We start from the raw sequence: 12,838 nt of genomic DNA on the forward strand, positions 1-12,838 counted from the left end.
CAGGGATACTTTAAAAAAAGATTTATGTTCTATATTTCTTGGCAGGCAGGGCATGCTCAGGCAAAAACGTGGAGGCAGTTGATGGTTACTGAATACTCCCTCCCTTTTATACTCATTTACTCCCACTGCTTCCCATATATTCATAGGCTTTTCCATTGAATGATTAATATCTTCATTTGTATATGTCACCCTTAAATATGCATCCATAAGGTGATCGTAGAAAACTGTGTTGTGATACATTGTAGAATAATGAATATAAGAGCTTCAGTGTCTTTATAAATATTTTCATGAAGGTTGGGCTATAAGATGATGAATATAACTCCTTCACTACAAGTAAGTCATCTAATATTCTGTTGACTTTGCTAAGAAGAAAATCAAAGGGAGAGAACACACTAATACAAGCCCTGGATCACAGGTTATAGAAAGGTTCATTCCAACAGGGGTGTGAGGCCATATCTTCCCTTCAATACATGAGTTTCCTTCTAAAATGATCTCTTGCCTCTTCCTTCCTTCCACCTACCTAAAACCCAAGGAAAGGTCATCTACGTTTGATAAGCGTGATGAAAAGCAGTATATCCATGCAACATATTGCTCCAAAAATCATATTTCTGTGCCCATTTAATTTATTGAGTGAAAAGACAAAAATAAAAATTTGCTTTGTGTTATCTGAAAAATTCACACTTTAAAATCTCATGCTATTAACTGTAGAAGAAATGGCAAAGGGTATACAAACGGCAAGAAAAAAACCTAACACTAGTGCTGAGAATTTCTATTCCCATAATTATTCAATTCTTAAGTCAGTAATACTGTCTGTTACTATTGCATTTTTCATGAATATAATAATTTAAGTAGGATTAGAAGACTCCAAATCAACAGGCCTTATGACATGTCCAAAAAATGAAATGTTCTGGAATATATCATAATGGTAGTCACAGTATAGATGAAGCAACGATGGAATAAGGATGAGGATAAAGGAGGAAAAAAGAATAGGATGGAGGGTACCAGACACATCATAATTGTTACGGGTTTAACTGATTCCCCCAAAAAACATATTTTGAAGTCCTAACCCTTAGTACTTGTGAATGTGATTTAATTTGGAAAGAAGGTCTTTGCAACTGTAATCAAGCTAAGACTAGGTTACACTGGATTAGGGTAGAAGGCCAAGTGAAGATAGAGGGAGTGATGTAGCTACAAGCCACGAAACACCAAAGTTTGCCAGCAACCCCCAGAAGAAAGGAAAAAGCAAGGAAATATCTCTCAAGCCTCAGAATGATCATGGACCTGCCGACACCTTTATTTCAGACTTTTGGCTCCAGAAATGTAAAAAAATAAATTGCAATTGTTTTGAAGCCACCCACTTTGTGATCATTTATTACAGAAACTCTAGAAAAACCAATGCACCATCGGTAGCTTTGCCAGAGACATGGGCTTGTTGACAAAATAGAAAGTTCTTGAGTTGCTTCATCTCTGCTAGGAAATTTGGACTATCAAAATCTGATAGTTTCATTAGCTTTATAAGTAAGCATGACACAAATAGGTACCAAATTATCATACTCAATTTCATGATTAAATCTAAGTAGTGTGAAATAGTGGAAAAATCATGGTTTTCAGAGTCAGAGATCCCTGGAATCAAACTCCAGTTTTCCATATATTCTAGAGTCTTAAATTCCCTGAAGTACAATTTTCCCTCCATAAATTAAGAATAATAGGGTCTTCTCAGTTTATTGTAAAACAGTTGACTGTGAAATGCTTTGCCCTGTGCTTAGTGCACAGAAAGCCTTTACCAAATAAGTAAATATTATCATTGTGCTTAAAATTATTGTGTTTGAAATGTTTCCAGGAGAAGTAAAATTTCTCCCTCAAATTTCAGTCATATACTGCCTAAAGTTTGCCATTATTTGATCAATTATGGCCAGAATATTTCATCAGAGATGCCCTTATTAATTAATTTTCAGTTCATAGGTCTATGGTGGCTTAAGCTGTATTTACCCCCCAGAAAACCATGTTTTTAAATAGGACCCATTCTTGTGGGTGTGAACACATTATAAGTAAGATCTCTGATGTAGCTGCTTCAGTTGTGATGTGACCCATCTCTGTCAGGAAAGGGTCTTAATCCTGCTACTGAAGTCCTTTGTGAACACACATGAATACAGAGAGAGAGAGAGGAAAGAAAGTCATAGGAGCAAGAAGCTGAAAGCAACAAAATCCAGAAAAGAAGGGAGAGGCCAGCAGATGCCCCAGGTGTCATGTCAGGTGGCAGAGATGCCAAGGATTGCCAACAGCTGATCTTCAGAAAGAAAGCTATGTTCTGAGTCCATTGCTGTACGTCATCTGACACCACTTCTTTCTGATTTGCTAGGACTCTCCTCTACAATGGGCTTGATTTTCTCCCTGACTCACATCTATCCACAAGAAGTGTGAAATTTCACCTCCAGCATGCGCCTGTGGCTTCGCTCCATGAACATGTTTTCTATTCCCCCTTTGATGGCATGCTTTTCTGCCTGATCTCGGCATGTGGTTTACCTGGTCCACTCAGGCACCTGGGAAAACACACACAGGTGAATTCTGGTCATGGGAATTAAAAAAAAAAAGTTAAGAGAATTCAAATTCATTCAATCCTCTTAACAAACATCTGTAGTAAATACGATTACCTTTATTTAACAGTGATAGGAAATAATAATGATAAATTTGTATTGATATATTTGGTTACCTTAGTGAAGTACTCTTAATACCATTCTCTGGAATTAAAAAAAAAAGCCTTCCTGGTTATGAAGGGAAGGAAGACATGAGTGACTTAGCTCCATGAAGTGTGCCTACAAAGCCAAGACTTCGAATCATGATTTTAGACTGAAAGTGACCTTGTTAAATACCTTGTTCAGTTTCCCATCACAATCCAGTTTCTCTTTCTACTCATGCTTTCTTCCTCTCATCACTTAGATATCTCATCACTTTCTCAAGAGGCAGCCTATCCCATTTTTAAATCACTTACTCTTTGTAAACTATTCTGAGTGAACTAAAAATTTTAAATTCCAACCATCGATCTCAACCTAATTTTTGCAGAGAAAATACAAGTGTATTCTTTTTTATTCACCTGACAGCCCTTACTTCCATGGTAAAAGATTCCAAATGCTTCCTTACTTCATTTCCAAACAGTCAATCACTAGAAATAAAAGTGGACCAAAAGTTAATATTTTAATAAGTTTAACAAATATAGGCATGGAAAGCTTAATAGTTGCAGTTACCATTTAATCTATGCTAGATTTCAGCAATGAGCCGGAAGATTTTCTGAAATCACTTTTTTAGGGCAAACATAGCATGCCAAGTATTTTCAACACATTTATTGTCTATTCTTCTCGTAAAAATTAACCTATACTCCAGGATTTGTATATGAATTAAGCATTGAATCTAGAGGGATCATTATAAATAATTACTTATACAACAACATCAGAAAGAAAGAGAGAGAGAGGAGGAAGAGGAAAAGGAAGGAAGGAAGGAAAGGAGGAAGGGAGGGAAACAGAGAGAGAGGAGGGAGGGGGAGGGAGAGAAGGATAGATGAAGAATATTTAAAAGGCATACTTCAAAGTAGGAAACAATATATAATGTATGTAATAGAGAGAGATGGTCATATTATATAAGGACTTTAATACTTAAAGTCTTGTTCTATGTCAATAAAAAGAACAATGGGCAAATATATAGTGAGCAGCCTCTAAAATGATTCCCAATGATCCCATCTCCTGGCATTCATGCCCTCCTTTCCCCTTGAGTGTGGACTATAAATAATGACTCCCCTCTAATGAATACAATATTTTTAAAGTGATATGTCATTTCTAAGACAATGGCTTCTTCCTTGGGCACTTTCTCTCATGCTCTAATTTGCTCATCCTGGAAGAAGCTAACTGCCAGGTCAGGTCATGAATGACTGAGGCTCGTCAGAAGCCACATGAGTGAGTTTGGGAGTGCATCTCTTCTGACTACATTTAAGTCTTCAAATTAGACTTCATAAAAAATTGATTGCAATCTATGAGACCCTTGAGCTGAAACATGCAGATAAGCCATGTCTGAATGTGGACCCACAAGGACTCTTGAGACAGTAAAGGTTTGTTTTCAATCTGATAAATTTAAAGATAATTTGTTATACAGCTGTATATAAAGAGATACAGAATATAAAGAGATAATTTACTAAAGATATATAACTCACCAATGATTTATGAAAATATTTCCAATATCTTCAGTGATTTAATAAATACAAATTAAAACTTTTACATCTCAAATTGAAAAGACAGAAGAGTTAAAAATATTTCTTTATTAGGTTTCTAAAAGAAATAATATAGTTTGTGCTTGTGAATGTGCTTCTGCATGCATATTTTAAAGATATAAAACTGGAAAATTCTGATATATTGAATTTCTAAAGTGAAAAGCTTGTGTGTGTGCATGTGTGTGTGTGTATACATATTGTGATGATTGAGTATTCTGTAATAGAAATGCACCTGACTCATAAAAATAACACAGATATTTAAGATTTTTTCATAATGCCATAGACCGCTTCGGATTTTATACGTTCCATGTGGTAGCCAGGAATAAAAAATTAAAATCAAAAGCCTTGAGCTCAAGCTTCATCCCTGCTTCTTACTAGCTAGACCAACTTGCATACAAAACATTTTCTGAGCCTTAGTTCCCATTTCTGTAAGGTGAACAAAGTACCCACAACTTTCTGAGTAAGGCGGAAAAAATGAGATAACATATGTGAAAACGTGTTTTAAATAGTCAAGAACTATGTGCATATAAGGAGTTATTATAATGTATGTTCCTGTCCTCCAAACAACTGGTGGCTCTATAACAAAGCTAAGCAAGCTTGCATTACCCTACATTTAGTTCTATCGTTAGTCATATAATGTTCTTCAGTGCTTCTCATTTTAAGTGAGCAGAAAATCCTACAGTTCATTAAAGCTTAAAGGCATATGGACACAGCATCCCATTTCCACACAATAATCCTCACCCTGTCTGGAATAACACCAGCTTTATATTTATTTTAGTAAGTTGCAGTTTTTAAATTATAGTTATATATAGCTGCTAATTTGGTCTTGGTAAAGGCAATGATCATCATTTTAACTTGGCAAGAGAGGTAATTAGGAGTATTAAGTGTCACCTAATGTCACAGTCATGTAAAATAGTTAAAATTCAAGAATTATGAATTCTAGGACAGTATTCTTTTCCATGTACTTTTCACAATAGTACTTAGAATTTTGAATAATTGAAAGAAACTATATGTCCAAGAATAAGGGATTAGGTAAATAAATTACAGCACATCAATAAAGTAGAATACTGTATAGCCTCTATGAGAGAGTTAATTTCAGGTGAGGAACATTCATAAATATTTTCTATAATCGTGATTATTCCTCCAGGAAAGGAGCTGTAGGTCAAAATGAATATGAGATCTAGAAAAAAGCTATAACATTTTCTCTTTCTTTTCATTCTGTTTGCTATTCTCATTTTCCACTATTATTAGAACAACTTTAATATTAACACCCATAAGTTCCCAAAGTAGATGTTTCTCAAAAAATATCTATTTTTGGCTCACTTAAATTTTATGTAAAGCATCTATCTATTCCACCTGTGCTTTGGCATTTAGAGAGAAAATACTTTGCACAAGAATCTTTGCAGGAAATATTTTTCTAAGACAGCACAGTTCCCCACAGTATGATCACAAATTAGTCTGCTGAGAAATGTATATGAAAGGATAATATGTGAAGGGAAGTGTTCTTTTTATGGCTTATCACATTGTTTCAATACCTAAATTCAATGCAGATTTAGAAATCTAAAATCTTGTTCTTAAACATCTATTATTTGATTTCACCCCAAATTATTCTTAATGGGCCTATATTTTCCCTAGAAAGGCTGGTCTAGTCACAGCTAGATATATTTCTGAATGCCACTCATTGGGAAACATCTCTTTATCTTTGCACCTTTGTCATCCTTTTTAACTTTAAATGGGAGTTGTCCCACCTTTAAATTCATGACTGACAGTACAAATAGCTGTTTACTTTAAAATTGAGTATGAATGTACAATAGATTTCTATACTAAAAAATGATGGGTTGGTGTGGTTGTGTGGGGAGGGGTTCTATATGTATTCTGTATTTGAGCTGCTCATTTCAATGTATTTTCTTGCCTTTTAAAAAATCTACTTGGGTGCTCCCTTTGGCGGCACATATGCTAAAATTGGAACGATGCAGAGAAGATTAGCATGGCCCCTGCGCAAGGACAAAATGCAAATTCGTGAAGCGTCCCATATTAAAAAAAAAAAAAAAAGAAAGAAAGAAAAAAAATCTACTTGGGATAGTGGTGAACAAAATTATGGAGAAAGCAAGCATAGAGAGCTTCATGTGCCTTTGAAATATTATTTGATTTTGCAGCTAACATAATAACTGATAGCAAAGAATATTCTGGGTTTTGAATTAAAATAAAAAAAATGAAGCAAGTCCTTTTAAAAACATTGAATATAAACTGTTCACCCAATTAAGACAGAGCATTCACTTGCAGTCCACAATGTAGTAAGGGACAGATAATTGCAGCTGTTTCTGTCAACGTTGTAAAAAGCTTTCTAAAATCATCAAGCATTCAGAAATTTTATTCAGCCTGCAAAATTTTCCTTAACTGCACTAGCACTTATTAAAACGACTCCCTGACCATTTTCCCCAACTCTTAGAACCTTTCATGTCATTAAGCTAAGGCTTGGCAACCATTTTCCTGCCACACATAATGATTTTTTTTCTTATCATCAAAATCAAAATGAAGGACACTAGAAAGTTGTCTCAGAGAATGTCAAATTTCCCTCTGGATCATATCAAGATGGTATTAAAATAGCCATCTTTTTATAGATATTTTTTTCATTTCATACTACACAATTCACGTAACTGATTTTATACAGATTTTCACCGAAATGATCCTTTGCTTTGGCATCATAAAATTCGCATTTGTTATGTGATTTTTAAAAATCTGTTCTAGCACTGCTTTGCCTTGTCCATGCAGCCCAAAGTTTGTTTTTCATGGGTAAGCCATGTAGAAGACACACAAGAAAAAAAAACAGCTCAAGAAACAAAACAGCTTCCCCTACCTGATGTGTGCTTTCCTCTCCATCCCTAACTCCCAGGCTTGCTAGAGAGTTTCCACAGGGGTACCTTTGTCGGTAAGGTCAGTGGCTCTTTATTTTGTTTTTGCTATGCTGTTTTTTTTTTTTCTTCTAATTTCTCTCATCATGGGAGTTTCATGTATTTTCTCCCTCTGGCAATACCACTGTCCTGTAGCTGACAAACATCTATTGTTAAAATCAAAAGTTGCAGACTTCAATTCAATGCCAGTTGTTATTCTGAAAGACATTTCCCTCTAATGCTGGTCTTCTCTTTTGTACTTCCCACATCAATTTGGTAATTTAACTTAGAACCAGAACACATTAGAATTTCTCTGAGTGCAGATTATAAACTTTAAAAACAACCAGGACACATCCCAGTAGCCTCAAAACTGCCTTGGGTTCAATACCACTCTGTGCAATTTTATCCTCCAACATCCAGTGCCAAGCAGACTCCTGCTGGGGTCTGACCGGTCCTCAGGGTATCAGAGTGAGCAACAGCTTTTACAATTCAAACTCTGTATTCTCCAGCCTTGGCCACTGCTGCAGACTCTGTTTTCAGACCAGAGAATGCTGCGTGCTAGCATAATGGAACACTTTCTCCCACATATGAACTAGAAATGAAATATGAAAGGAACTTTTGTTTCTCACTCATTTTCCAATGAGGTTTTCAAACAGGCTATCTCTAAGACTTCTTGGCATTTCATTTACTTATAAGCAAAGCCCTGAGAACAAAGTCAAACTTCCGGCAGGTGCTATTCAGAGATGGAGGAAAGACTATTCCAGCGCAGCCTCTTGGGTAAGGTCTCAGGTGATGATGGTGATACAGGAGTGGTGAAATGGTGGTGTTTGAAGTGTTCATTAATATGTTTTTTTCTGGAGATAGTGCTCAAGTAAAGAGAGCAGCTCTGTTGTACGTATGGTCGGAGTTCCCTCTGTATGTGATTTCCAGAAGGAACCGACACATTCTACTGCTTTCTCTTTCTCCAGCCTATTTGGAGTAGAAAATTTTCATTAGTCATCTTCCATGGTACCTGTGCAGCATCTTGCAAAATAACTTACAGACCTGCTCCCATACAGGCACCACAATCTGAGACTGAGTGGCCAGTGTGTTTTAAAGATGATAAACAAGGGCCTTTTGGTAGCCTTTGTGGGAAATCCTGTTGCCTAAATTCTCATCTGAAATGCAGTTCAATATGACAGTTCCATAGTTATACTGCAGGATAGTGAAGAGTCAAAAAAAGGAGGAAGAAAAAAAAAAAGCCCACCTGCCTCCTACCTCCACTCCCCATAACAGAAATAGCCAATTGGAAGACTCTGTGCTGATCAGCAAAAATTAATTTCTTGGCCGGATTTCATCTTTCCTGGAGTCCATAAGAATTTGTATAAATGAGGTATAGTGTTCACTAACACTTCCTGGCGCCAGGCAGGGCTCAAAAATTATTCTTTAAAGTGTCCAGAGGGCCAATTGCAGTCATTTAAGTTTGGACCATGTCCAGGTTTGTACTGAAACCTAACCTACTCCTCGAAGCTGCCAAAACCACATCTCCTACCTGCAGGATAAATGTCACATTGCAAGAGCATCAGCAGTCTTGCTCCTTAAGAACAGCTGTTGAGTGGACTATTTCTGGTAGCAGCATGAAACGGAAGGCAGGCAGGGCCAGAGATGATTAAAGAAAGGAAGTGCCAAGAGAACACAACAGCTGGAAAATGTGCAAGAGGCCTTTAGACATGGTACATGAATCTTTTAAGATAGTGCCCAATTAAAAAAAAAAGGTATAGCTGAGCTTGGAACCCTAAAAACAGGCAAAAGGAATAAATGGCCATGCCATGATTAAAACCCCAATTCTGCTATTATGTCAAAAAAGCCCGTTAAGATATGGAAGACATTTGAAGAGACAGGTTTTTCCTCTTGTAGATTTACACCTAACAGTGACAGAACCCAACTGTCTCCCTCCAACAGCAGAGAAGCCTGCTGGGCTGCCTTCAGTGTACAAGAAGTAGGCATGCACCAAATAACCTGGGATGGGGGAAAGGGTGAGGGTTGCATCGTGTACACATACACACACATACACACCAGAAATGCAGCCGGACCGCATCAAGACAGCACCCAGATCGACAGTGAAATCAAATACCAGTGCATTGTTGCATCTCAGCTCGGAGTTGGGATCTTTGTACAAACATGGGGTTTAGGGGTGGGAGGGGGTGGCTGGTGGAAAAAAGTGGGGGGGGGGCATTTAATACACATTAATATAGCTCTGGTTCACCTTTTTTTTTTTTGCATGGGCAGGCACCAGTAATCGAACCCAGTCTGGTTCACATTTTGAATATATATATCTGTGTAAGAATTTATCATTAAAAATTGTCCTCGACATTCTCTCCAGTGTGGGAGATGCTGTTCAGGTTTTTTTGTTGCTGTTGCTGTGTCTTCAGTCTCACTCTAATAGGCTGGCATATCACACTGATTGTCAACTCCGAACACCAACTGTAGCCACAGGTAAATACCTCGGGCACCTAATGTTCACAGCAGGGTTGAATGTAATCTGGTTTTCCAATGCCTTAGGTTCAAACAGCAGAAGTTTGTGAGGAAAATTTCCTTCTAGTTGAATGATTTTAATATCCTGCCACGAGAATCGCAAGCACCATTTCTCTGTGTGGATGCTTTGCTCTCTGCTTTGTGCTCTCCCTCTTCTAACAACTTCTGCAGTGGAAAGTGTGATGCATAACCTGTGCAGCTTATCATACTCAGTTGGCTGACAGTCAATTTTGAGCATGTAGTACCTGTTAGTTGAGGTGTGACTAAGGCCTGGATAGTTTTGACTTCCAGATCAAATGACTGACCCAGTTTGGCAGCTTTTTGCAGAGTTGTTCAAGCCAGGTCAAAGATTATGAAACGCAAATCTCCTCAATCAAGAAAATGCTCCCTTAATGTGAATTGTCAAAGGAAGGAAAATCTAAGGATGGGGTCTGGAACCCAAGAAGCATCCTCAGAGTTACGCATGCTCATGCTTCTAATACAAATGCTAACAATAGCTTTTTAAAAATTTTTATAATAAGCCAAGTTGCTGTTGATTCAGATGTCTATGGTGTTTTTCAATTGCATATCAAAAATATTCTTCTTGGATGGGCCACAGTGGCTCAGCAGGCAGAGTTCTTGCCTGCTATGCTGGCGACCCAGGTTCGTTTCCCGGTGCCTGCCAATACAAAAATATATATATATGTATATTCTTCTTTAAGTTTTCATACTAACCAATATATTTAGGACATTCAGATGAGGAAATATCTTCTAGCATAGAGTTTGAACTGTTAAAAAAGTACTGTTTTAGTCTCTCTCTCTCTGTTTTTTTTTTTGTAGCACCGAACATTTTTCATTAATAGGACACAGTTAGTACCCTAAGCTAACAATTACAGATGACATCTTTTTCCTTCATCATTTCTGATAAAGAACACTTTTTAATTACTGTAAACTGAGGGACTCCACAAGGCAACAATAAGCAGAAGGACAAAATAAAGGGTCATTGGTCAATGCTGTGCTATTCCTTTTCCTTTAATAATGGAGATGGAAAAGGCAAGTATGCAAAATGCTTAAAGCAACACTGCATAATCTAGCTTGTATCCAAGAGTTAGAAAGATGGCTTGGGCAGTGATCTCTGGGTTTGGAAACCATGGACCTTATTCTTTATGTGATATGACTGTATATGATAAAAGTTGATTTTAGCCATTATCTTGTCCTCAATATTGAATCTAACGTAAGTTCTGGCTATTAGTGGAAGAAGGATCAGAATGGCAGGAAATTTTGTGACAAGAATCTAAACAGAGATTTCTCTTACCACTTTAATTCATCAAAATTGAAAGAGTTTGTCCAGAGTGATGCCCCAATGAGTTTGTCCAGAGTGATGCCCCGATGAATCCCAGAGTGGTTCAATCAGTGAGTGGAAAAGTATCTGCAAAGCCCCCTTTGGGGAGTGGTGAGAACGGGGAGAAATTCAACTTCCCCAAGTTGAATTCTTGATATTCTCACAAACAGTGTAGACAACCAAAGCTATAGGCTGAGACCCCAGGCTTGGGTTTAGTTCACATGAAATTTAACCCCACAAAGGATAGGTCAAGCCTATTTAAAATTAGGCCTAAGAGTCACCCCCAAGAGAGCCTCTTTTGTTGCTCAGATGTGACCTCTCTCTCCAGCCAACACAACAAGCAGTCTCACCACCCTACCCCTCTCTACGTGGGACATGACTCCCAGGGGTGTGGACCTTCCTGGCAACGTGGGACAGAGATCTTGGAATGAGCAGAGACTCAGCATCAAGGGATTGAGAAAAAACCTAGAATGAGCTGAGACTTAGCATCAAGGGATTGAGAAAACCTTCTCGACCAAAAGAGGAAAGAGTGAAATGAGACAAAGTGTCAATGGCTGAGAGATTCCAAACAGAGTCGAGAGGTTATCCTGGAGGTTATTCTTATGCATCAAGTAGGTATCATCTTGTTATTCAAGATGTAATGGAGAGGCTGGAGGGAACTGCCTGAAAATGTAGAGCTGTGTTCCAGTAGCCATGTTTCTTGAGGATGATTGAATAATGATACAGCTGTCACAATGTGACTGTGTGATTGTGAAAACCTTGTGTCTGATGCTCCTTTTATCTACCTTGTCAACAGATGAGTAGAACATATGGAATAAAAATAAATAATAGGGGGAAGAAATGTTAAAATAAATTTAGTTTGAAATGCTAGTGATCAATGAAGGCAAGGGGTAAGGGGTATGATAGGTATAATCTTTTTTTTTTCTTTCCTGTGTTCATTTCATTTTTTTTTCTATTGTCTTTTTGTTTCTTTTTCTGAATTAATGCAAATGTCCTAAGAAATGATGAATATGCAACTAGGTGATGATATTGTGAATTACTGATTATGTATGTTTTATTTTTTCTTATTTTTTAAATTAATAAATAAATTTTTTAAAATAATAAATAAATAAATACATAAATAATAGGGGGAACAAATGTTAAAATAAATTTAGTTTGAAATGCTAGTGATCAATGAAAGGGAGGGGTAAGGGGTATGGTATGTAAAATCTTCTTTTTTTTCCTGTTTCATTTTATTTCTTTTTCTGCTGTCTTTCTATGTCTTTATTTTATTTATTTGAATTGATGCAAATTTTCTAAGATATGATCATGATGATGACTATACAACTATGTGATGATATTGTGAATTACTGATTATATATGTAGGATGGAATGATCATATATTAAGAATGTTTTTGTTCATTTGTTGTTAAATTTTTTTAAATAAATAAATAAATAAAAATCTTAGAATGAAAAAAAATTGAAAGAGCTGCAGAATAAAAGTTAAAAAAAGAAGACCCATGGCATTATACCACACACAGTGAACCCCAAGTTACACCATGTAATATAGCTAGTAGTATAATTATTAAAATGTGCCATTATCAATTGAAACAGCTGTTTCAAACATTGTAAGGGGTAATTAATAGGGTGGTATATGGGAATCCTATACTTTATGCATGATTGTTCTGTAAAGCCACAACTTTCCTAATAAAAACGAAATTAATTGAAAGTTCCAGGTGTCTCAGCCCTTCAACTATTCTACCCACCATGGTTTCTCAAATATAATGAAGTGAGAAGCTTTAAATATTTAACATTTGCTTTAGTTTGCAAAGCTGCTGGTATGCAATATACCAGAAATGAAACGGCTTTTAAAAACAG

At 36.7% G+C, this 12,838-nt stretch overlaps 2 long non-coding RNA genes and 1 other non-coding gene across 4 annotated transcripts in view; 2 read left to right on the plus strand and 1 right to left on the minus strand.

The window, feature by feature from the left end:
- The window catches only part of LOC143662655 (uncharacterized), a 136,502-nt gene that overhangs the window by 92,738 nt on the left and 30,926 nt on the right, over nt 1–12,838 (plus strand). The gene's annotated exons all lie outside the window — the stretch shown is intronic.
- Nucleotides 2,365–12,838, minus strand: part of LOC143662656 (uncharacterized) — a 33,113-nt gene continuing 22,639 nt past the window's right edge. For both annotated transcript variants that reach the window (XR_013165521.1, XR_013165520.1), the window contains exons 2-3: nt 3,092–3,160; nt 2,365–2,540 (exon numbers count right to left, since the gene is read on the minus strand). This is a non-coding gene — a long non-coding RNA (uncharacterized LOC143662656). The remainder of the gene's footprint in view (nt 2,541–3,091; nt 3,161–12,838) is intronic.
- LOC143662798 (U6 spliceosomal RNA) lies at nt 6,188–6,294 on the plus strand. Its single transcript, XR_013165575.1, has one exon. It is a non-coding gene; the product is annotated as a U6 spliceosomal RNA (small nuclear RNA).

The sequence above is a fragment of the Tamandua tetradactyla genome, chromosome 18 (genome assembly GCF_023851605.1).
Source record: "Tamandua tetradactyla isolate mTamTet1 chromosome 18, mTamTet1.pri, whole genome shotgun sequence".
Lineage (NCBI taxonomy): Eukaryota > Metazoa > Chordata > Mammalia > Pilosa > Myrmecophagidae > Tamandua > Tamandua tetradactyla.